We start from the raw sequence: 23,834 nt of genomic DNA, 5'->3' as shown, positions 1-23,834 counted from the left end.
AGTGTGTGCTCGCCTGCCGCAGCCGCAGTGCTCAGGGCAGCGCGAAGCCCTGCAGGTCCCAAGACTCCTGAGTGTGACAGTTGAACTTCTCTTTTACTGCTCTGCTCCAGAGTGAGCACAAATCTGAATTCTCCCTGAGGTCCCAGGCCTGTTTCAACCGAAGAAGCCACTACAGAACCCTGTGATTCACAGCTGACCTAAGGGCTGTGGAGGTGACCCAATGCCCCTGGGCTCAGAAGGGGCTGTGTGGGAGATGGGCCCTGTCTTTTTTTTTTTTTATGTTCCTAATGTTTATTGGTCCCCTGTGTGCCTGTACCCAGCTGGATAAAAAGGTCACTATTAACCAGATCCCATGTAGGGGATGAGGACGTGGAAAGCCTGGGCCTGGTTGACCAGCCCTCCCCCATACGCTGGAGTTTGGAAGGGCAGGTCCCGCCTTTCCTGGGTCAGCACAGAGCACCCCGGTAGGGGCCCAGATGGAATCCCAGGACCCAGGCTAGTTGTGCTTGGAGAAATATTCCTGGCTGTCGTCCGCCTTGGGCTTGATTGTTCACTGCCAGACTTGCAGCCAGTGGGACAGACTTCCCCATGCTCATCTGGGCACTGAGGCCGGGACTGGCCACAAAGCCTCACCCACAGAGCGCCCCGCGGGCAGATCACTGACGGTGACCTGGCGAAGGACTCCCTTGCCATCAGTGACCGAGAGGCCCCTGTGGGCAATGCCCTCACCACCTTTCAGCGCACCATGGTTATGGGACAAGCTTCTGGTCACGTCGGCAAGCAGGGGGATATTCAGGGGCCCAAGCCTGCCTGCTTCCACGGGGGTTGATCCAGGCCAAGTGGGTGAGCGGAGAGTCGGCGGAGACACCCAGCACCTGGCAGCCCAGCTTGCTCACGTCCTCAGCACGCTCGCTGGAAGTGGTGATCTCTGTGGGGCACACAGAAGTGAGGTCCAGTGGGTAGAAAAGAGGACCATGCGCTTCCCTGTGTCGCCAGAGAGCTTGACCCCCTTGAAGGCCCTGTCCCCCCGCGGTGGCAGTGAAGTCAGGGCGGGCTTTCTGATGTGGTGTGGCCAGGGGCTGAGGCGCACAAGCAAGAGAAGTCACCTGGAAGGACACACAGCCACTCGGGTTCTCAAAGCCAAGTGTGAGTGTCCCTTGCGCTTAGAAGGCGGACGCCTGGGCCAAGTGCCCGTGCTCTGGTGGGTGTGCTGTCCCTGTGCAGTGAGTGCAAGGCTCTGGCCACATTCCGGGGACCTGCTGGGCCCTTACCTGGGCCTCAAGCCCCATCCATCTAAGTCAGCCGATGCCCTTGTCCCTTGTAGACACCAGCCCCAGGGATGGTAGATGAGGCTGTGGTTGAGGGGTGTGGTTACGGTTTAATAAGAGGTGTCCCCAAAACTTATATGTGACGTGGTGCAAGAATTTTCAGAAGTGAGAGGATTAGATTTGACCTGATCAGTGGATCATTCACTGCTAAGGATTACCTGGTGGTAACCGTGGCAGGTGGGGTGTGGCTGGAGGAGGTGGGTCTCTGGGGCCATGCCTTTGGGGTTTGTATCTTGTCCTGGCGAGCAGCACTGTCTCTCTGCCTCCCAGTGCCATGTCCTGAGCTGCTCTGCTCTGCCATGCCTTTCCTCTAAGGGAAAGAGCATCCTCTAAGATGTCCTGCTCCTCTGAGCCCAGAGCCACGGGGTGGCAGCCATCTGTGGACTGAGACCTCTGAAACCACAAGCCCCAAATAAATGTTCCCTCTTCTATGTTGTTCTCATTGGGTCTTTTGGTCAGAGCAGGTGGAGGGTGAGGCCAGCCCAGCACCTTGCTGGTCAGGCCCCAGGCTCCTCAGCTGTCACTGTGATGACCCCAGACCATGCTCTCCAGACAGGATCTCTCCGGCTGGCATTCAAAGAACTTTCATCGTGGTCCTTTGGCCTCGTCGGTGATTGAAGGGGGAGAGATCTTGTTGAGATAGCCCTATTAAACTCTCTTAACTAGATGTATGCTGAGAAAATTGTGTGCAAGAAATGGACAATTCACTATTAAAAGAGAGCCAGCTTTGAAAGGGCCTGGATTCTAGTAGGAAAACATTCAGTGTGACCTTCCTCAGCAGACTCACAGGATGGTCCCACACAGCACTGAGCTGATCCCTGGAGTCACAGTGGGTCTCCCTTCCTGGGCTGGGTGCCGAGGCCTATGGGGGACTGATATGGGACATGGAGCCTGGGCCCAGTGACCAGGACATGGCCCAAAGTCCTAAGTCAGTTCCCATCTCTGAAAGGGACAGGAAAGAAGGGATGAGAGACATGAGGAGCTGCCACCCAGCTGATGGGCAGGAGGGCCTGAGGGCTGGTGAACGGGCAGCCAGGTGGAGTTGGACGTGGTCCTGGGAGGGATGGGCCTTTCCCATGTGCAGGGCCTGGTGCAGGTGGAGGCTGTGCACCCAATGTCTGAAGAGCTATGAGGACAATCAAGTCAGCCACTGTTCAGGGCCTTCCGCACCCCACCGTGACAAAGGCCCTTTGCTAGCCCGTGATGCGGGCACCTCACTGATGTCTGAAGAGCTATGAGGACAATCATGGCAGCCACTGTTCAGGGCCTTCCGCACCCCACCGTGACAAAGGCCCTTTGCTAGCCCGTGATGCGGGCACCTCACTGATGTCTGAAGAGCTATGAGGACAATCATGGCAGCCACCGTTCAGTGACAGGCCTCCGCACCCCACCGTGACAAAGGCCCCTTTGCTAGCCCATGATGCGGGCACCTCACTGATGTCTGAGCCCCAGGGTGGTGGTCCGGCGTGGAACGAGGCACGGGTGGGCTGCAAGCCACCAGCAGGGGCTTCTCTTTCCACCTTCGCTGGCCTCATCCAAATGGCAACCTGTTTCCTACGGGTGCCCAGCCCACATTCACACTCCCCTGTCCCCTCCCGGGGCTGCACCTCGGGCCAGGGCTCTGGAGGGACTTCCCAAAGGCAGTCTCAGGGCTTCCTAGCCACCCCTCACGTGGTGGTGGCTGAGGGCCTATCATCAGAACACACATCGTGTTGCATGGGGACATCCAGTCGCAGGGACAACGCTCCCTCTATGGCTCCTGCAGCCGAGGCCCTGCCACAGCTCACGTTTGGAGCCACTGTTACTGGCAGTGTGAAGTGGGCGATCTGGCTTATCTGACACCTCGTGGCCCCAGTCCCTACAGGGGCCTCTCTCAGGGCTCCTCCGTGTGGGGTGCAGGGCTCTGGCTGCAGTGTCCTCGTGCAGAGTGGCAGGTGGGAGCGTCCGTGCAGCGCCCTGCCCACTGCTGCATGACAGACCTTCTTGACGTCTGATCTGGAGCAGCCCTCCTCACCAGCACCTCCACTGTGCAGGGTCAGCTGGGCCCGGGGGCTCTTCTGACCCGCGTAGTGTCCTGGGCCACTGCTCCCAGGGGTGTCTGGCGGTTCCTGGAGGCTCTGGGGCCTCCTCCGCGGGCTCCAGTGTAAGGGTGCACACGGGTCACCTGAGGTGGTGGGGTGGTTGTTCTGTCGCCGCGGCAGCGGTACGGGAGCTCTCTCCCCTGGTCCACTCGTGTGAAGTGAAGCCTTTTGTTCTGCATGCTGCCTGGTCACACGTCCCTGCCTGGGTCTTCTAGTCTTGTGCTACCTCCCCTCCACACCATTGCTTCATCCCCACGATGGCACCTGGCACTAGGTACGAGATACATGTCTGACTGCGTCCATTTTGTGGTTTCCATGCCACCAAAGCAAAGCCTCCGTTTTCTAAAGAGTTTTCTGCATGAGCCCACATCCCCTAGGACCCTCCCTGCGTGAGAACAGACTGGGGCTTCCACACCACGGCCAGGGCTGCGGGCTTGCGCGGCCACTGGCAGACACAAGGGATCCTTGGGTGCTTAATCATCATTTTGCTCTTCTGATTTTGTCTCTTATCTTCAAAAATTTGATAAGATAAAGTGATGTTTCATTATGGACTTAATTTGCATTGGGGGATTATTGTTATTGGCAGAGTAGTGGGCAAGCTGCAGCTCTTCAAGTGTGTGGGTGATCTGGTTGACTTGGAGCGTCCACTGCTGTGGAGTAGAAGTAGAAGTCCACCAGCAGATCTAGAACCACCAGGGAGGGCTGACTGTGCAGAGCTCATGCTGTGCTTTGGGGTCAGACATGGTGCAGAGTCATTTCACTCTCTCAGGCATGTTGAGTAGCCCAGGAGCTTTCCCTGATGCCAGTTGGACATTGTGCTGGCAAGGCTCCTTGCCCCGGTGCAGCCTTATAGCTCAGTGGTCACGTCAGTCACTGTCACAGGTTCGTGCACTTAGCCTTAATGAAAAGTGAATATGGCATCATGATCAAAGATCACCAGCCGGGCTGTGGCTGCCTGCAGGGGCACGGAGGGGGATCTCTGGATGATGACTGTGCCCTGCCTGGGTGCTGGTTGTGAGTTGCACACAGGACACAGTGGGCAGTGCCCTGTGCACCTGGTGCTGTGCTGCAGTTGACTGGGATGCACCCAGGGAGCTAAGGACCACTTCAGAACCAAACATTCATGGCACATCTGAGAGGAGCTTGTGGCATAGTGGTCTGGACTGCTGACCTCATCACACGGTGGAAGCTGGCGGGCTTCCACACCCACCAGTGTCCCCTACACAGCGGGAGGAGTCCTCCCCAAGTGCTGTCTTCAGGAATGCCCAGAATGCACCCCTTAGCAAGGTCCTGAGAGTATTTGGCACCCCTATTATGGAACACCCAGGTATAGGCCTCAGCACAGGTCCAGCTTGTCTGGACGGTCCTCTCCTCAAGCTGAAGTGTGGTCATCTAGACATGAATTCCTGGGAACGTGCTGTGCTCTCTTGCAGCCAGAAGAATCGGAACTCGCTTCCAGTGGAGACCCATGGTAGGAGGCTGCCAGCCATGACACCAGGCTCCACGAGTCGCCGTGGTGTCCATTCAGCTCCCGGGGCTGTGGGTGTGCCGTCTCCTTGCAGCTCTAAGGTGTTGCCTCCCAGGTGCTGCCTCTGCAGGAGGCAGGAAGATGACCTCTGGACTGCCGTGCTTGCTCTCTGGTACCTTCGGCGGGTAGGAGGCAGGCTCGTTCACTCCTGCCTGTTGGGACTTGCAGGTCAGGGCCTGTTTACCAGCAGCCTTGGTCGCAGGCATCCTGGCCTGCTTTGTTATACCCCAGAAGGAGACCTGTGTCCTCAGTTGCCTTCCATGCTGAAGGGACGAAGCCTGCTGGCCCCCAGGAGACCCTCATGAGTGAGTGTTGCAGGGACAAGCCCATCCAGACTGAGATGCTTCCGAGTATCCTGCCCACAGGGGCAGGGAGGCCTCCTGAGAGCTGGCTGGCTCTGTGGCCCAAGTCTTCCAGCTGTCACAGAGCCTCTGCACGTGGGAGGAACTGACTGGTTTGTAACTGAAGTTCTTTGTGATCACAGAGGTGAGGTTTTTGGTTAAATTTGAGCCGGACAACATAAGAATTTGTGCTCCTCTGATTTTGTGGCTAGGGCATTTTAAAGAGTCCCTGTGTAGCAGTGGGGACGGAATACACTGTTTCCTACGTGGCTGGTGATGAGGCACCATGTGCTGGTGGACAGCGCCCACCCAGGTGGCGGCACAGTTCAGCCACCATTGGTGTCTGCGAGCAGGATGTGACAGCTCTGCCAGGCTGCAGCTGGCTTTGTTCTAACAGAAGGATCAGTGAGGCAGGACCCTGTTCTGTCTTACCATTTGTCACAGTGTCAAAACCTTAGGCAGGATAGTCAGCATTGGTCATTCGTGAGATACCTGTGTGTCAGGGTCCCTGCCAGGGCCACTTCCATGCCCACAGCACTGTGAGACGGGGGCCCTCAGGTCAGGTGGCCACCAGGTTGCTTTGCTGAGCCAGGTTACACGAGGACCCAGAGAGCAATCAGGATGTCCTCCCACAGTGCCCCCTGTGAGTGTGCCAGGGAGCCACCGTGATCATTGGTGTAACCCATTCACATGTTCAGGTGGGCACTGGGGACAGCAGCGATTAGTGGCACACAGAGGCTCTCTGGAGGCCCAGACCTGGCCTCACCAGCCTCCCAGAGGTCCTTAAAGTGGGCAGGCCCTCAAAGTGGGCAGGTCTCTGGCCCTAGGCTCCATGCTGCTGACAGACCCTGGTGAATGGCTTGGAGGCCCAGCACAGCTGCCCACCTCCTGTACCATGGCTGTTGTGGCTGCAGCACATCGCAGCCCCTACCCAAGCACAACTCCACTGTTCTGTTCCCCAAGTTCCAGTTCTTCCCTACTCCATGGGACAGACTTGCTTCTGCTGGCCATAGCCACTGGACAGAGGCAAACACCCACTTGCCATCACTGCAAAGCCACAGGCTCACGATTCTGGAAAGAGTGACAGCACAGCTCTTCTCACCTCAGGAACAAGTAACGATTAGGAAGAGACTAAGAATCACACAGTACGCAGCACCTGGGTGAGTGCCTGGAGAGGATCAGTCGTGCTGCCACTGCTTCCTGCTGGCTTTGGGGTGTGAATATGAGGTGGGATTCCCAAACTAAAGAGAGGGGAATAGCCTTACACATGGGGGATTTGAAGTCAAAGAGTACGCAGTGGACGTGGATGAGTGCAGTGATCGGTATCATGCTAGTGAGAAGCAGAGCCCTGACCTGGAGTCACAGAGCACGCAGTGGGAGTGGCTGAGTGCAGTGATCAGACACTGTGCAGTGGGAAGCAGAGCCCTGACCTGGAGTGACAGAGCACGCAGTGGGAGTGGCTGAGTGCAGGGATCACACACTGTGCAGTGGGATGCAGAGCCCTGACCTGGAGACACAGAGCACGCAGTGGGAGTGGCTGAGTGCAGTGATCAGACACAGAGCAGTGGGAAGCAGAGCCCTGTCCTGGAGTCACAGAGCACACAGTGGGAGTGGCTGAGTGCAGTGACCAGACACTGTGCAGTGGGAAGCAGAGCCCTGACCTGGAGTGACAGAGCACGCAGTGGGAGTGGCTGAGTGCAGTGATCAGACACTGTGCAGTGGGAAGCAGAGCCCTGACCTGGAGTCACAGAGCATGCAGTGGGAGTGGCTGAGTGCAGTGATCAGACACTGTGCAGTGGGAAGCAGAGCCCTGACCTGGAGTCACAGAGCACGCAGTGGGAGTGGCTGAGTGCAGTGATCAGACACTGTGCGGTGGGAAGCAGAGCCCTGACCCGGAGTGACAGAGCACGCAGTGGGAGTGGCTGAGTGCAGTGACCAGACACTGTGCAGTGGGAAGCAGAGCCCTGACCCGGAGTCATAGAGCACGCAGTGGGAGTGGCTGAGTGCAGTGATCACACACTGTGCAGTGGGAAGCAGAGCCCTGACCTGGAGTGACAGAGCACGCAGTGGGAGTGGCTGAGTGCAGTGATCAGACACTGTGCAGTGGGAAGCAGAGCCCTGTCCTGGAGTCACAGAGCACGCAGTGGGAGTGGCTGAGTGCAGTGATCAGACACTGTGCGGTGGGAAGCAGAGCCCTGACCCGGAGTGACAGAGCATGCAGTGGGAGTGGCTGAGTGCAGTGATCAGACACTGTGCAGTGGGAAGCAGAGCCCTGACCTGGAGTCACAGAGCACACAGTGGGAGTGGCTGAGTGCAGTGATAAGACACTGTGCAGTGGGAAGCAGAGCCCTGACCTGGAGTCACAGAGCACGCAGTGGGAGTGGCTGAGTGCGGTGATCAGACACTGTGCAGTGGGAAGCAGAGCCCTGACCTGGAGTGACAGAGCACGCAGTGGGAGTGGGTGAGTGCAGTGACCAGACACTGTGCAGTGGGAAGCAGAGCCCTGACCTGGAGACACAGAGCACGCAGTGGGAGTGGGTGAGTGCAGTGACCAGACACTGTGCAGTGGGAAGCAGAGCCCTGACCTGACGTCACAGAGCACGCAGTGGGAGTGACTGAGTGCAGTGACCAGACACTGTGCGGTGGGAAGCAGAGCCCTGTCCTGGAGTCATAGAGCACGCAGTGGGAGTGACTGAGTGCAGTGACCAGACACAGAGCAGTGGGAAGCAGAGCCCTGTCCTGGAGTCACAGAGCACGCAGTGGGAGTGGGTGAGTGCGGTGATCAGACACCGTGCAGTGGGAAGCAGAGCCCTTACCTGGAGTCACAGAGCACGCAGTGGGAGTGGCTGAGTGCAGTGATCACACACTGTCCAGTGGGAAGCCGAGCCCTGTCCTGGAGTCACAGAGCACGCAGTGGGAGTGGCTGAGTGCAGTGACCAGACACTGTGCAGTGGGAAGCCGAGCCCTGTCCTGGAGTCATAGAGCACGCAGTGGGAGTGGCTGAGTGCAGTGACCAGACACTGTGCAGTGGGAAGCCGAGCCCTGTCCTGGAGTCACAGAGCACGCAGTGGGAGTGGCTGAGTGCAGTGACCAGACACTGTGCAGTGGGAAGCCGAGCCCTGTCCTGGAGTCATAGAGCACGCAGTGGGAGTGACTGAGTGCAGTGACCAGACACAGAGCAGTGGGAAGCAGAGCCCTGTCCTGGAGTCACAGAGCACGCAGTGGGAGTGGCTGAGTGCAGTGATCACACACTGTGCAGTGGGAAGCAGAGCCCTGACCTGGAGTCACAGAGCACGCAGTGGGAGTGGCTGAGTGCAGTGATCAGACACTGTCCAGTGGGAAGCAGAGCCCTGACCTGGAGTCACAGAGCACGCAGTGGGAGTGGCTGAGTGCAGTGACCAGACACTGTGCAGTGGGAAGCAGAGCCCTGACCTGGAGTGACAGAGCACGCAGTGGGAGTGGGTGAGTGCAGTGATCAGACACTGTGCAGTGGGAAGCAGAGCCCTGACCTGGAGTCACAGAGCACGCAGTGGGAGTGGCTGAGTGCGGTGATCAGACACTGTGCAGTGGGAAGCAGAGCCCTGACCTGGAGTCACAGAGCACGCAGTGGGAGTGGCTGAGTGCGGTGATCAGACACTGTGCAGTGGGAAGCAGAGCCCTGACCTGGAGTCACGGAGCACGCAGTGGGAGTGGCTGAGTGCGGTGATCAGACACTGTGCAGTGGGAAGCAGAGCCCTGACCTGGAGTCACAGAGCACGCAGTGGGAGTGGCTGAGTGCGGTGATCAGACACTGTGCAGTGGGAAGCAGAGCCCTGACCTGGAGTCACAGAGCACGCAGTGGGAGTGGCTGAGTGCAGTGACCAGACACTGTGCAGTGGGAAGCAGAGCCCTGACCTGGAGTCACAGAGCACGCAGTGGGAGTGGGTGAGTGCAGTGATCAGACACTGTGCAGTGGGAAGCAGAGCCCTGACCTGGAGACACAGAGCACGCAGTGGGAGTGGCTGAGTGCAGTGACCAGACACTGTGCAGTGGGAAGCAGAGCCCTGTCCTGGAGTCACAGAGCACACAGTGGGAGTGGCTGAGTGCAGTGACCAGACACTGTGCAGTGGGAAGCAGAGCCCTGACCTGGAGTGACAGAGCACGCAGTGGGAGTGGCTGAGTGCAGTGATCAGACACTGTGCAGTGGGAAGCAGAGCGTTGACCTGGAGTGACAGAGCACGCAGTGGGAGTGGCTGAGTGCAGTGATCAGACACTGTGCAGTGGGAAGCAGAGCCCTGACCTGGAGTCACAGAGCACGCAGTGGGAGTGGCTGAGTGCAGTGATCAGACACTGTGCAGTGGGAAGCAGAGCCCTGACCTGGAGTCACAGAGCACGCAGTGGGAGTGGCTGAGTGCAGTGATCAGACACTGTGCGGTGGGAAGCAGAGCCCTGACCCGGAGTGACAGAGCACGCAGTGGGAGTGGCTGAGTGCAGTGACCAGACACTGTGCAGTGGGAAGCAGAGCCCTGACCCGGAGTCATAGAGCACGCAGTGGGAGTGGCTGAGTGCAGTGATCACACACTGTGCAGTGGGAAGCAGAGCCCTGACCTGGAGTGACAGAGCACGCAGTGGGAGTGGCTGAGTGCAGTGATCAGACACTGTGCAGTGGGAAGCAGAGCCCTGACCTGGAGTCACAGAGCACGCAGTGGGAGTGGCTGAGTGCAGTGATCAGACACTGTGCGGTGGGAAGCAGAGCCCTGACCCGGAGTGACAGAGCACGCAGTGGGAGTGGCTGAGTGCAGTGACCAGACACTGTGCAGTGGGAAGCAGAGCCCTGACCCGGAGTCATAGAGCACGCAGTGGGAGTGGCTGAGTGCAGTGACCAGACACTGTGCAGTGGGAAGCAGAGCCCTGACCCGGAGTCACAGAGCACGCAGTGGGAGTGGCTGAGTGCAGTGACCAGACACTGTGCAGTGGGAAGCAGAGCCCTGTCCTGGAGTCACAGAGCACGCAGTGGGAGTGGCTGAGTGCAGTGACCAGACACTGTGCAGTGGGAAGCAGAGCCCTGACCCGGAGTGACAGAGCACGCAGTGGGAGTGGCTGAGTGCAGTGACCAGACACTGTGCAGTGGGAAGCAGAGCCCTGACCTGGAGTCACAGAGCATGCAGTGGGAGTGGCTGAGTGCAGTGACCAGACACTGTGCAGTGGGAAGCAGAGCCCTGTCCTGGAGTCACAGAGCACGCAGTGGGAGTGGCTGAGTGCAGTGACCAGACACTGTGCAGTGGGAAGCAGAGCCCTGACCTGGAGTCACAGAGCACGCAGTGGGAGTGGCTGAGTGCAGTGACCAGACACAGAGCAGTGGGAAGCAGAGCCCTGACCTGGAGTCACAGAGCACGCAGTGGGAGTGGCTGAGTGCAGTGACCAGACACTGTGCAGTGGGAAGCAGAGCCCTGACCTGGAGTCACAGAGCACGCAGTGGGAGTGGCTGAGTGCAGTGACCAGACACTGTGCAGTGGGAAGCAGAGCCCTGACCTGGAGTCACAGAGCACGCAGTGGGAGTGGCTGAGTGCAGTGACCAGACACTGTGCAGTGGGAAGCAGAGCCCTGACCTGGAGTCACAGAGCACGCAGTGGGAGTGGCTGAGTGCAGTGACCAGACACAGAGCAGTGGGAAGCAGAGCCCTGACCTGGAGTCACAGAGCATGCAGTGGGATTTGCTGAGTGCAGTGATCTCACACTGTGCAGTGGGAAGCAGAGCCCTGACCTGGAGTCACAGAGTAGGATGGCTTCTCTTCTAGGAGTTTGCACTGTGAAAAGTGAGAAAGCCCCTCCATTGCAACTTTTCCAGAGCACCAAATGAATCAATAGTCTTATTTTCAAAATCTCCTGTACTTACACTCATGACTCTGGCACCTGTAAAGGAGAGACTTGGTACCTTTGCAAATTATTATCTGGGCTGAAGGAATGATCAGAATGGGGAGCAGCTTATCTTTGCCAATATCTGAGAGGCACAGTGTCTGAAGCAGGCTTGCACTGCCCCGGCAGTTCTGCTGGCATTTCCTCACACTGGCTTGCATGGGCCTCAGGAAAGGCAGCACAGCTGTCTCAGGGCGTTTCCAGCTGCCTGTCTGGTGTGGGGGGCTCTGCTCACCTGCACAGCATTGCCGTATGCTTACTGTCAGCATCTATTTAAATAGCTACGTGTACACCTGCTGAACCCACACACCTGGCTGGGACATCTGGTGGAGCTGCTGCAGTGAGCCATGGCCCTGCGGGCAGCATGTTGCAGTGGTCTGGGTAGCGGTAGTTTATTGGAGGTCCTGGGTCCTTCCTGATGGACACTGGGTCCACAGAGCGGTGCTCTAAGGGGTGATGGAACCTGTAGGATCCTGGCAGGAAATGCCTGGGACATTGGAGTCATGCCCTCTAAGGGATGGTAGGACTCTCCGGTCCCCTTGCTGCTTCCTGACTCTAGATGTGAGCACTCACTCCGGCATGCACTCCGTGCCCGAGGTGATGTGATCAGGTAGATGCCCTTGGCTCTGAGCCTGCAGAGCCAGGAGCTAAGACCTTTTACGTTGGCTGCCTCGGGTGTTTCCTGTAGCAACAAGGGTTGACTAATACAGGCGTCAAGTAGAGTTTAATGGGATTAGAGGCTATCTCAGGTTTGGCTTGTAGGGAGCCCTCAGTGTGTGACTTGAGGTGCCTCAGGAAAAGTTCTGCCAGTTCTGGCCATATACCTGTGATTTCTTTTTCATGAATTAATTCTAGAGAGTTTGAAGGCTTTTTGACTTCCCCAGGTAAACTCTAAGGGCACTCAGAAGTCTGGGCTGTAGTGCGCTGGGCCGCGTGATCTTCCGGGACTCCACCCCTGCCCCCAGTGGTGCGTGTGGACAGGCATGTCCACATCCTGAGCTGCGGGGTGGCCTGGAGTGGCTAGAGTCCAGAGACGTGGTCCTGAGGGGAGAGCCTTTTGGCTGTGAGTGGCCCACAGAGGCCAGGTGTCTGGGAGCCCTGCACCATGCCGAGGACACGTCCTGCCTCCCTGCTCTGGGTGGGTGCAGACCCGGCGTCTCTGAGCTCTCAAGAAAGAGAGGCGCTGGTCTGCACCCTGCTTCCTCAGGGAGCCCTCTGGTCAGTGGACGCTCTCAGGCCAGCACCTCAGGGCCCAGCCTGCTCCGCCTGTTCTCATCTCAGGAGCAATAGGGTCCACGGGAGCCACAGTTGTGTCACGTGCTCACCGTGCCTGGCAACTCAGTGGCCTGCTCTTGTGCAGCCACCCTGTAGCTCCGGAGGCCCCTCCAGTCCTATCCAGTGGAGTCTGGGCTCGGGGCTTGCTGGGTGGTCTTCCTGCAGTGCCTGAGCGCTGGGGCCCTGCCCCGTCCTGCACCTGTGTTCTTTCTAGAACAGCAGGATGTCTTTCCCAGCCCCAGTTTTGGTCATGGTAGGGAAGTCCCATGCCTTTGATCCCTCCCAGTGAGGAGAGAGGAGTCATCCACAGACGTGGGGTTTGCTTTCCTGGGATTTGGTTACTTGTGATCAACTGCAGTCTGAAAATATTAAATATGAGAAAATCCATAAATAAATCATAAGTTTTAAATCATGCAATATTTTGAAGAGCAAGATGAGGTCTTGTGGGTCCATTTGTCCCACCTGGGATGTAGATCCCCCCTTTAGCTGCGTAGTCTACCCACTTGCTGATCATGAGTGCCCAGCTCAGCTGCCAGTTACTGGCAGATCACAGCACTGTGGTCAAGTCACCCTGGGTGTACTCAATGTCCCACAGTGTAAGAGGAGGGCTGCTGACAAATAGCACATTGTTATAATCGTTCTGTGTTTTAAGATGCTAATGTATTGGTGAGTCTGATTTGTGACTTGGATATGTGTGTGTGTAGGAAAGGTGTAGCTTGTGTAACATTTGGTACCATGTTTGGTTTGGGGACTTTCCTGGGGGGTCTTAGAATGCATCCCCTGAGGATAAGTGGGAGTTCTGTGCTTTGAACTTTTGAGCTGAGTCATTGGTATGAGAAAAATCAGGAAGCATTTATGAAATTCCAACTGTGTATTGGCCCCTGCACACGCTGTAATAGAATGTTGAGCCAAAGGTCTTGCAGGTTGATGAGAAAAGGGCAGGTGATCAGTCATCAGAAACACAAATAACAATACATGCTGAAGAGGAAGTAGGGAGAAAGAACTCTCATGCACCACTGGGGGGAGAGTAAAGTAGTGCAACCCCTGTAGAAATTGGTGTGGAGGTTCCTCAAAAGACTAGGCATGGAGCCACCACACGGCCCAGCACACCACTCCAGGGCATTCGCCCCAGAGAACCCAAGGCATTTCCCACAGGGATACTGCACACCCATGTTTATAGCAGCACGATTCCCAATAGCCACACTATGGAACCAGCCTGGGTGTCCACCAACAGAGGAATGGACACAGAAAACATGGTGTGTATACAAAGGGAGTTTTGCTGAGCTATAAAGAAAAATGAAATTGTTTTTGTAGGAAAATGGGTGAAACTAGAGAACATCATGTAAAGTGAAATAAGTCAAACTCAGAAGGTCAAGACACATGTTTCCTCTCATCTGTGGAAACTGGAGAGTGAAAGGAATTAATAAAAAGGGGTGATTCCATGAAAATAGAAGAGACCAGGGCCGGTAAACTGGAGAATGAAACTGATGAGATCAGGTGCAGTACAGACACGTCACAATGAAGCCCTCAACTCTGTGATCACATGCACCAATCAAAAGGAAAAAAATAAATTCAAAAAATTAAAAAGTAAAGAGAGAAGACAGTGGATACTCCTGCTGGTTGTGGCTGCAGCCAGGATTGTGCAGTCCAGGCCGAGAGAACGAGGCCAGGGTCTGGGGGAGAAGGATGGGCACCGACAGAGGAGGGCCTGCTTTCCAGGAGGGACACAAGGGACGCGGCTGCCAGCCCCTGCTGGCTTCCCTCCAGCATGCTGCCCCTGGCATGTGCCTGTTCAGTGGCCATAGTGGCAGGCAGGACCTTCCCAGTGGTGAGGTGGCCTCTGTGGTCCTCATGTCCACTCACCAGGGCCGCTGAGGCCCATTCCCAGAGGCTGTGGAAATGGCAGCAGGTGCTCACCTGGCCGGTGCCGGTGCATGTGTCCAGGTGCAGGCTCTTGCTGCCCCCGGCCTTGGAGAGCCATGACCTGTGTTCTACTGCCTGTTTTATAAATCTGTTTTAAGGGGACAGTGACATCATGGATCTGTATCGTCCATGGCAGATTTCCTGCTGCCACGGAGTTGTGATGGGGGCATGAGAAGCTGCACAGTCTGACCCTCCTGAGAGATGGTCACCCGCATCTGCCCTCATGCCCCTTCCCTCTTCCCACCCAGCTCTGCAGGGCAAGCCTGTCACCTCACACCCTCTCACAGAAGGCCGTCTTCTCACCCTGGCCTGGGTTGAGGCTCAGTGCGTGGGCAGCTCCAGGTGGCCAACCACGGGTGCCCTTCTGGCTTCCGTGGCATCACGCCAGACGCCCCACAGCAGCGGTCTCATCTGGTGTTTACTGGTCAGCACCTGGTCTGGGTAGTCCTGCGAGCTGGGTCTGCAGCCTGGCGTCTGGTGCTGGGGGTGGCAGCAGCTCCCAGCTGCGCTGCACCCCTGGGTCGTGAGCAGGCCTTTCTCTGGGCAGAAGCTGACGTCATTCATCCTCACAGTGAGGCAGGGCTCCCAAGCTCAGGAACTTGGGATAGGTGGTGATGAAGTTCACGATCTTCACTTCCAACTGGCTACCTTCTTCTACCCACGTTACTTACCAACTGGAAAGATCTTGGTTCAGAGGAGACACATTCTAACGAGACTCACTGTTGTAAACATCATGGCACTGGATGTTTCCTCTGGTCTGTGGTGCTATTGGTGCCTCACTCTGTGGTGCTGACTTCCCACCCTGAAGCCTGAGGGGTGCTTTGAGCATCGGGTCCTCAGCTGAGTTAAAGGGACAGTCTTGGACCCCAGACTTAGATGGGCATAGCAGGAGATGTCACCGTCTTCTGGTGGCAGCTCGTGAGAAGGCGGCTCCATCTTGAGAGGGTGCCCGATCTCGTTAGACAGAGCAGAGGAGGCTGGGCACCTGGGGGGTTTCCAGGAAGCAGGGTATTGAACTCACAGCCCAGAGACCCTGTCGAGAGCCTGAAACAGCCTCTGGATGGAGATTTCTGAAATTCTTTGAACTTTATACCCATGTGGGGCAGTGGGGACTTGGAAGTTTACATATAGAAGGAGTCTACATAAGATGTTTTTCCCCTTATTCTAAAAAAAAAAAAAAAGTGCCTTTTAGGCCATGCACAGGTCTTGTAAGTTTTTACCAAGAAAACAGAGATCATATCTGGTACAAAAGCTTACAGACTCTAAATCCATCATACATTTTTGTGCAAACCTAGCATTTACAAGAAAGAGGAAAATACCAACCCCAATAACCTTTGCGGACATCCTGCTGATCTGACAGAGGAGAAGCGTGATTATGGCAGGTCTTTTGGGTGGGGTGCCTGGTCTGCTTCTCTCCTGCTGCGACCCTCAGAGCATGCAGCAGGCCTCGCTGACGGCAAGCTGGTCCTGTCACGCGGCGCTCTTGCATGGTGAGCTGGCAGCTCTTGCCCCGGGGGGCGTGCCTGTGACATGTTGCTGATCCACAAGGGCACGTAGGTGCTCAGACCTGCTCTTCCTCTAGCCCTTTGGATGTCTCCATCGTGGCTTGGTTCAGAGGTCAGGTGGAGAGCTCTGGCCAGAGCTGGGCCCTACAGAACCTTCGCCCAGACCGCGCCCAACACTGGGCTTCACCAAAAGTCCTGTAAGGAGTGGTACTTCCTCTCTGTGGACGAGGTCAGAGGAGATGTCTGCATCACATTTCTGCATTTTGAAGGTGAGTTATTCATGCCAGAACTCAGCAGCCCGGGTCTGGGGTGTGGCTGGTTTTATGTTGGAGTCTAATGGATCATAGTGTTTGCCCCCATGTAAGTGCACTGGTAGAGGTGGATGGTATGTCCCACTTCTGCTGCTTCTACCCAGCTGGGCACAGATCTGGGAGGGGTGGCTCAGGGGCAGGTAAACTGAGGCAACACTGGGGCTCAGGGCCAGTCACGGATTTCCTGCAGCAAAGCCAGGAGGACAAACTTCACATCACCTTTCAAGATGGCTGAGTGAGTACAGGGAGGAGAGGGCTAATGCCATTTCCCCTGCAGTGAAATCATGTTGTGAGCTTTGTTCAGCAGTTGTCAACAATCAGGTTGCTTCATATTTTAACTGTCAACATTTAAAAACTACGCCAGGAAGTAAATGCCTATATTAAAATCTGATTACTAAAGATAATATTTATAAAGCAGGTGCATCCTTTACAAGTAAGACTAAATCATGAAATTATTCAGTACCTCTGTGGTGGGCCAACTTCTGTTGGTTGTCTTGCAAATGAAGTCTATGTATTTGTCGTAAACTATAAGGGAGTAAGCTGGTACTGCGGTTTCTGAGCTCCGGTGTGACCTGTGCGGAAGGGAGCAGGGAGGTGTGGGGAGTGACTCTCACTCTCCAGCAGCTGCAGGAAGCTGGGCTGCCCCTTGCTGTCCTCGCAGGCCCCCGGGGCCCCCGCCGATTGAGGGTGACCCTTCCTCCAGCAGCACGGGTTGGTTCATCAGCTGCACCAGGATCTCTGACTCTGCCTGGTGTGAGCTGCGGAGCACAGCTAATGCTTCTCAGAAACCTCCCCCACACACGGTCTCCCTGACTCCATGCTGAACTGGAGGTGAGGTCCTGGAGTGACCATGAAGTCATATACCAACCAAGGTGTTGGAGTGAAGGGGACTGCAACCAACGTCAGGGGACAGTAGGAGTTCATGGAGACTCTGCCAGCCCGCTGGGGGACATGATCCCCAGAATTCGCAGATCCTTACTTCAAAGGGTGAGGACCCAGGAGGTGGATCATCTGGACGCTGGGAGCCTCACGGGGCTGGGGGGGGGCACTGCGTGACGTCTCTGGATCTGTGTGACCAGGGGTGGGTCTCCAGAGAGTGGGTCTGTGGATTTAAGCCCTAAGAGTGACAAGGTCTGGCTAAGCTGGACCAGTACCACTGCCCTCTGCATCCTGCACCTTGTGGTCCTTCAAGAGCTTGGCACACAGAGTGAGGAGGGCCCACAGCAGGGCAGGGCCACACCTGCACGTAGCAACCAGAAGGACACTAACGCAAAGATTTAAACCAGCCCTTCAGTCCCTTCACTAGATCAGAACAAACAGAAGACCAAGGCTGTCCTCCCTGTCAGTGCTCCTAGGGCCCTGTGCAGACCAAGGCTGTCCTCCCTGACAGTGCTCCTAGGGCCCTGTGTAGACCAAGGCTGTCCTCCCTGTCAGTGCTCCTAGGGCCCTGTGCAGACCAAGGCTGTCCTCCCTGACAGTGCTCCTAGGGCCCTGTGCAGACCAAGGCTGTCCTCCCTGACAGTGCTCCTAGGGCCCTGTGTAGACCAAGGCTGTCCTCCAGCTTCGTGGTCCTCAGGGCCCTGTGCAGACCAAGGCTGTCCTCCCTGACAGTGCTCCTTGGGCCCTGTGTAGACCAAGGCTGTCCTCCCTGACAGTGCTCCTCAGGGCCCTGTGTAGACCAAGGCTGTCCTCCCTGACAGTGCTCCTAGGGCCCTGTGTAGACCAAGGCTGTCCTCCCTGTCAGTGCTCCTAGGGCCCTGTGTAGACCAAGGCTGTCCTCCCTGACAGTGCTCCTAGGGCCCTGTGTAGACCAAGGCTGTCCTCCCTGTCAGTGCTCCTAGGGCCCTGTGCAGACCAAGGCTGTCCTCCCTGACAGTGCTCCTAGGGCCCTGTGTAGACCAAGGCTGTCCTCCCTGACAGTGCTCCTAGGGCCCTGTGTAGACCAAGGCTGTCCTCCAGCTTCGTGGTCCTCAGGACCCTGTGTAGACCAAGGCTGTCCTCCCTGTCAGTGCTCCTAGGGCCCTGTGTAGACCAAGACTGTCCTCCCTGACAGTGCTCCTAGGGCCCTGTGTAGACCAAGGCTGTCCTCCCTGACAGTGCTCCTAGGGCCCTGTGTAGACCAAGGCTGTCCTCCCTGACAGTGCTCCTAGGGCCCTGTGTAGACCAAGGCTGTCCTCCCTGACAGTGCTCCTAGGGCCCTGTGTAGACCAAGGCTGTCCTCCAGCTCCATGGTCCTCAGGGCCCTGTGTTGACCAAGGCCGTCCTCCCTGACAGTGCTCCTAGGGCCCTGTGTAGACCAAGGCTGTCCTCCCTGACAGTGCTCCTAGGGCCCTGTGTAGACCAAGGCTGTCCTCCCTGACAGTGCTCCTAGGGCCCTGTGTAGACCAAGGCTGTCCTCCCTGACAGTGCTCCTAGGGCCCTGTGTAGACCAAGACTGTCCTCCCTGACAGTGCTCCTCAGGGCCCTGTGTAGACCAAGGCTGTCCTCCCTGACAGTGCTCCTAGGGCCCTGTGTAGACCAAGGCTGTCCTCCCTGTCAGTGCTCCTAGGGCCCTGTGTAGACCAAGGCTGTCCTCCCTGACAGTGCTCCTAGGGCCCTGTGCAGACCAAGGCTGTCCTCCCTGACAGTGCTCCTAGGGCCCTGTGTAGACCAAGGCTGTCCTCCCTGTCAGTGCTCCTAGGGCCCTGTGTAGACCAAGGCTGTCCTCCCTGACAGTGCTCCTAGGGCCCTGTGTAGACCAAGGCTGTCCTCCCTGACAGTGCTCCTAGGGCCCTGTGTAGACCAAGGCTGTCCTCCCTGACAGTGCTCCTAGGGCCCTGTGTAGACCAAGGCTGTCCTCCCTGACAGTGCTCCTAGGGCCCTGTGTAGACCAAGGCTGGCCTCCCTGACAGTGCTCCTAGGGCCCTGTGCAGACCAAGGCTGTCCTCCCTGACAGTGCTCCTCAGGGCCCTGTGTAGACCAAGGATGTCCTCCCTGACAGTGCTCCTAGGGCCCTGTGTAGACCAAGGCTGTCCTCCCTGACAGTGCTCCTCAGGGCCCTGTGTAGACCAAGGCTGTCCTCCCTGTCAGTGCTCCTAGGGCCCTGTGTAGACCAAGGCTGTCCTCCAGCTCCGTGGTCCTCAGGGCCCTGTGTAGACCAAGGCTGTCCTCCTTGACAGTGCTCCTAGGGCCCTGTGTAGACCAAGGCTGTCCTCCCTGACAGTGCTCCTAGGCCCTGTGTAGACCAAGGCTGTCCTCCCTGACAGTGCTCCTAGGGCCCTGTGTAGACCAAGGCTGTCCTCCCTGTCAGTGCTCCTAGGGCCCTGTGTAGACCAAGGCTGTCCTCCCTGACAGTGCTCCTCAGGGCCCTGTGTAGACCAAGGCTGTCCTCCCTGACAGTGCTCCTAGGGCCCTGTGCAGACCAAGGCTGTCCTCCCTGACAGTGCTCCTAGGGCCCTGTGTAGACCAAGGCTGTCCTCCCTGACAGTGCTCCTAGGGCCCTGTGTAGACCAAGGCTGTCCTCCCTGACAGTGCTCCTAGGGCCCTGTGTAGACCAAGGCTGTCCTCCCTGACAGTGCTCCTAGGGCCCTGTGTAGACCAAGGCTGTCCTCCCTGACAGTGCTCCTAGGGCCCTGTGTAGACCAAGGCTGTCCTCCAGCTCCGTGGTCCTCAGGGCCCTGTGTAGACCAAGGCCGTCCTCCCTGACAGTGCTCCTAGGGCCCTGTGTAGACCAAGGCTGGCCTCCAGCTCCGTCGTCCTCAGGACCCTGTGTAGACCAAGGCTGTCCTCCCTGTCAGTGCTCCTAGGGCCCTGTGTAGACCAAGACTGTCCTCCCTGTCAGTGCTCCTAGGGCGCTGTGTAGACCAAGACTGTCCTCCCTGTCAGTGCTCCTAGGGCCCTGTGTAGACCAAGGCTGTCCTCCCTGACAGTGCTCCTAGGGCCCTGTGTAGACCAAGGCTGTCCTCCCTGACAGTGCTCCTAGGGCCCTGTGTAGACCAAGGCTGTCCTCCCTGACAGTGCTCCTAGGCCCTGTGTAGACCAAGGCTGTCCTCCCTGACAGTGCTCCTAGGGCCCTGTGTAGACCAAGGCTGTCCTCCCTGTCAGTGCTCCTAGGGCCCTGTGTAGACCAAGGCTGTCCTCCCTGACAGTGCTCCTCAGGGCCCTGTGTAGACCAAGGCTGTCCTCCCTGACAGTGCTCCTAGGGCCCTGTGCAGACCAAGGCTGGCCTCCCTGACAGTGCTCCTAGGGCCCTGTGTAGACCAAGGCTGTCCTCCCTGACAGTGCTCCTCAGGGCCCTGTGTAGACCAAGGCTGTCCTCCCTGACAGTGCTCCTAGGGCCCTGTGTAGACCAAGGCTGGCCTCCCTGACAGTGCTCCTAGGGCCCTGTGTAGACCAAGGCTGGCCTCCCTGACAGTGCTCCTAGGGCCCTGTGTAGACCAAGGCTGTCCTCCCTGTCAGTGCTCCTAGGGCCCTGTGTAGACCAAGGCTGTCCTCCCTGTCAGTGCTCCTAGGGCCCTGTGTAGACCAAGGCTGTCCTCCCTGTCAGTGCTCCTCAGGGCCCTGTGTAGACCAAGGCTGTCCTCCCTGACAGTGCTCCTCAGGGCCCTGTGTAGACCAAGGCTGTCCTCCCTGTCAGTGCTCCTAGGGCCCTGTGTAGACCAAGGCTGTCCTCCCTGTCAGTGCTCCTAGGGCCCTGTGTAGACCAAGGCTGTCCTCCCTGACAGTGCTCCTAGGGCCCTGTGTAGACCAAGGCTGTCCTCCCTGTCAGTGCTCCTAGGGCCCTGTGTAGACCAAGGCTGTCCTCCCTGACAGTGCTCCTAGGGCCCTGTGTAGACCAAGGCTGTCCTCCCTGACAGTGCTCCTAGGGCCCTGTGTAGACCAAGGCTGGCCTCCCTGACAGTGCTCCTAGGGCCCTGTGTAGACCAAGGCTGTCCTCCCTGTCAGTGCTCCTAGGGCCCTGTGTAGACCAAGGCTGTCCTCCCTGTCAGTGCTCCTAGGGCCCTGTGTAGACCAAGGCTGTCCTCCCTGTCAGTGCTCCTAGGGCCCTGTGTAGACCAAGGCTGTCCTCCCTGTCAGTGCTCCTAGGGCCCTGTGTAGACCAAGGCTGTCCTCCCTGTCAGTGCTCCTCAGGGCCCTGTGTAGACCAAGGCTGTCCTCCCTGACAGTGCTCCTCAGGGCCCTGTGTAGACCAAGGCTGTCCTCCCTGTCAGTGCTCCTAGGGCCCTGTGTAGACCAAGGCTGTCCTCCCTGTCAGTGCTCCTAGGGCCCTGTGTAGACCAAGGCTGTCCTCCCTGACAGTGCTCCTAGGGCCCTGTGTAGACCAAGGCTGTCCTCCCTGACAGTGCTCCTAGGGCCCTGTGTAGACCAAGGCTGTCCTCCCTGACAGTGCTCCTAGGGCCCTGTGTAGACCAAGGCTGTCCTCCCTGACAGTGCTCCTAGGGCCCTGTGTAGACCAAGGCTGGCCTCCCTGACAGTGCTCCTAGGGCCCTGTGTAGACCAAGGCTGTCCTCCCTGTCAGTGCTCCTAGGGCCCTGTGTAGACCAAGGCTGGCCTCCCTGTCAGTGCTCCTAGGGCCCTGTGTAGACCAAGGCTGTCCTCCCTGACAGTGCTCCTAGGGCCCTGTGCAGACCAAGGCTGTCCTCCCTGACAGTGCTCCTAGGGCCCTGTGTAGACCAAGGCTGTCCTCCCTGACAGTGCTCCTCAGGGCCCTGTGTAGACCAAGGCTGTCCTCCCTGACAGTGCTCCTCAGGGCCCTGTGTAGACCAAGGATGTCCTCCCTGACAGTGCTCCTAGGGCCCTGTGTAGACCAAGGATGTCCTCCCTGTCAGTGCTCCTAGGGCCCTGTGTAGACCAAGGCTGTCCTCCCTGTCAGTGCTCCTAGGGCCCTGTGTAGACCAAGGCTGTCCTCCCTGACAGTGCTCCTAGGGCCCTGTGTAGACCAAGGCTGTCCTCCCTGTCAGTGCTCCTAGGGCCCTGTGTAGACCAAGGCTGTCCTCCCTGACAGTGCTCCTAGGGCCCTGTGTAGACCAAGGCTGTCCTCCCTGACAGTGCTCCTAGGGCCCTGTGTAGACCAAGGCTGTCCTCCCTGTCAGTGCTCCTAGGGCCCTGTGTAGACCAAGGCTGTCCTCCCTGACAGTGCTCCTAGGGCCCTGTGTAGACCAAGGCTGTCCTCCCTGACAGTGCTCCTAGGGCCCTGTGTAGACCAAGGCTGTCCTCCCTGACAGTGCTCCTAGGGCCCTGTGTAGACCAAGGCTGTCCTCCCTGACAGTGCTCCTAGGGCCCTGTGTAGACCAAGGCTGTCCTCCCTGTCAGTGCTCCTAGGGCCCTGTGTAGACCAAGGCTGTCCTCCCTGACAGTGCTCCTAGGGCCCTGTGTAGACCAAGGCTGTCCTCCCTGACAGTGCTCCTAGGGCCCTGTGTAGACCAAGGCTGTCCTCCCTGACAGTGCTCCTAGGGCCCTGTGTAGACCAAGGCTGTCCTCCCTGACAGTGCTCCTAGGGCCCTGTGCAGACCAAGGCTGTCCTCCCTGTCAGTGCTCCTAGGGCCCTGTGTAGACCAAGGCTGTCCTCCCTGACAGTGCTCCTAGGGCCCTGTGTAGACCAAGGCTGGCCATCTGTGTTCAGACGGGTTTGCACTGAGCTCAGTGTGTTTCTGGTCCTGGTTTCTTGAGCTGAGTCCTTTCTGTCTTGAGGAGGTGTGGCTGCCTTTATCTAAAGCTTGGGAAGAGCCTAGTTCAGGATTTCCTGTTTTTTTAATGGAATTAAATATTGTAAAGCACTGGACAGAAAACTCTCTCTCTCTTTTTATTTTTATTTTTTTGGAAATGTTCAGAGAGGACAGTTGAACTGACTCTGTTCGTTTGCAGAGTCGAAGGCGCCCTCCTAGTGCACAGACCCCTGGTGGCCTCCCCAGTACCCCCGCTTGTCCTTCTGTGGTGTCCATCGTTGGCAGGTGGACAGGCTGTGCTGGGGTCAACTGACATGTCTGGAACAGTTGTGGAATTGCTTTCCATTATTGATCAGGAAACTCTGGGCAGGCAAGAATTCCCTGCCATCTTGACCTCAGGCAGTCAGAGGCCTGGACGTCTCTACTGATGTAACATAAGGAGGGAGGAGGCCAAGAAAATGTGCTAACGTGTTTAAGAGCTGAGGTTCCTGTGATTTTTATAGAGCGCATTTCCCTGGAGTATGGTGGGGACCCCTCCTCCCTACCCTTCCCTTGCCCAACCAGCTACGGGAGGCCTGGAGCCCTGGGGACCCAGGGCTCTTGCTCTGCTGGAGGGGGCACATCTGCTTTTTCTCTTGCCTGGCTGGCACTGGTGTGATGGCTTCCTGGGTGCTCCTCTGGCCTCCCCACCCCACGCCCCATTATGGCTCTGTCCTGCTGTTAGCACCTGCTTCACCACCGGGGTGGCTGACATAAACACACAGAACGTCGTAGACAGAGCCTGTGACCACACAGAGGGCAGGCTGTGTTGGCAGGTTTATGTCCTCTGAAGATTGGACTTGGGCACTGTGCAGATTCTGGGGAGAGGCCCCTTCACAACCGCTGTGACCAGGCCAGCACCTTGGCTTGATGGATTTCTGCTCAGCACACAGAGACCTGTTCACAGATAACATCCACCTTGGCCGTCACACATAGTCACGTAATGACCACCCACCCATCTAGGC

General features: G+C 57.5%; 1 pseudogene; it reads right to left on the bottom strand.

The window, feature by feature from the left end:
* Positions 1-496: 496 nt before the first annotated feature.
* LOC143640377 (peroxiredoxin-2 pseudogene) lies at positions 497-5,143 on the bottom strand (annotated as a pseudogene).
* Positions 5,144-23,834: the final 18,691 nt, after the last annotated feature.

The sequence above is a fragment of the Callospermophilus lateralis genome, unplaced genomic scaffold, assembly GCF_048772815.1.
Source record: "Callospermophilus lateralis isolate mCalLat2 unplaced genomic scaffold, mCalLat2.hap1 Scaffold_2099, whole genome shotgun sequence".
NCBI lineage: Eukaryota > Metazoa > Chordata > Mammalia > Rodentia > Sciuridae > Callospermophilus > Callospermophilus lateralis.
Note: the sequence above shows the minus strand (reverse complement) of the source record. Positions and strands in the feature narration are given on the sequence as shown.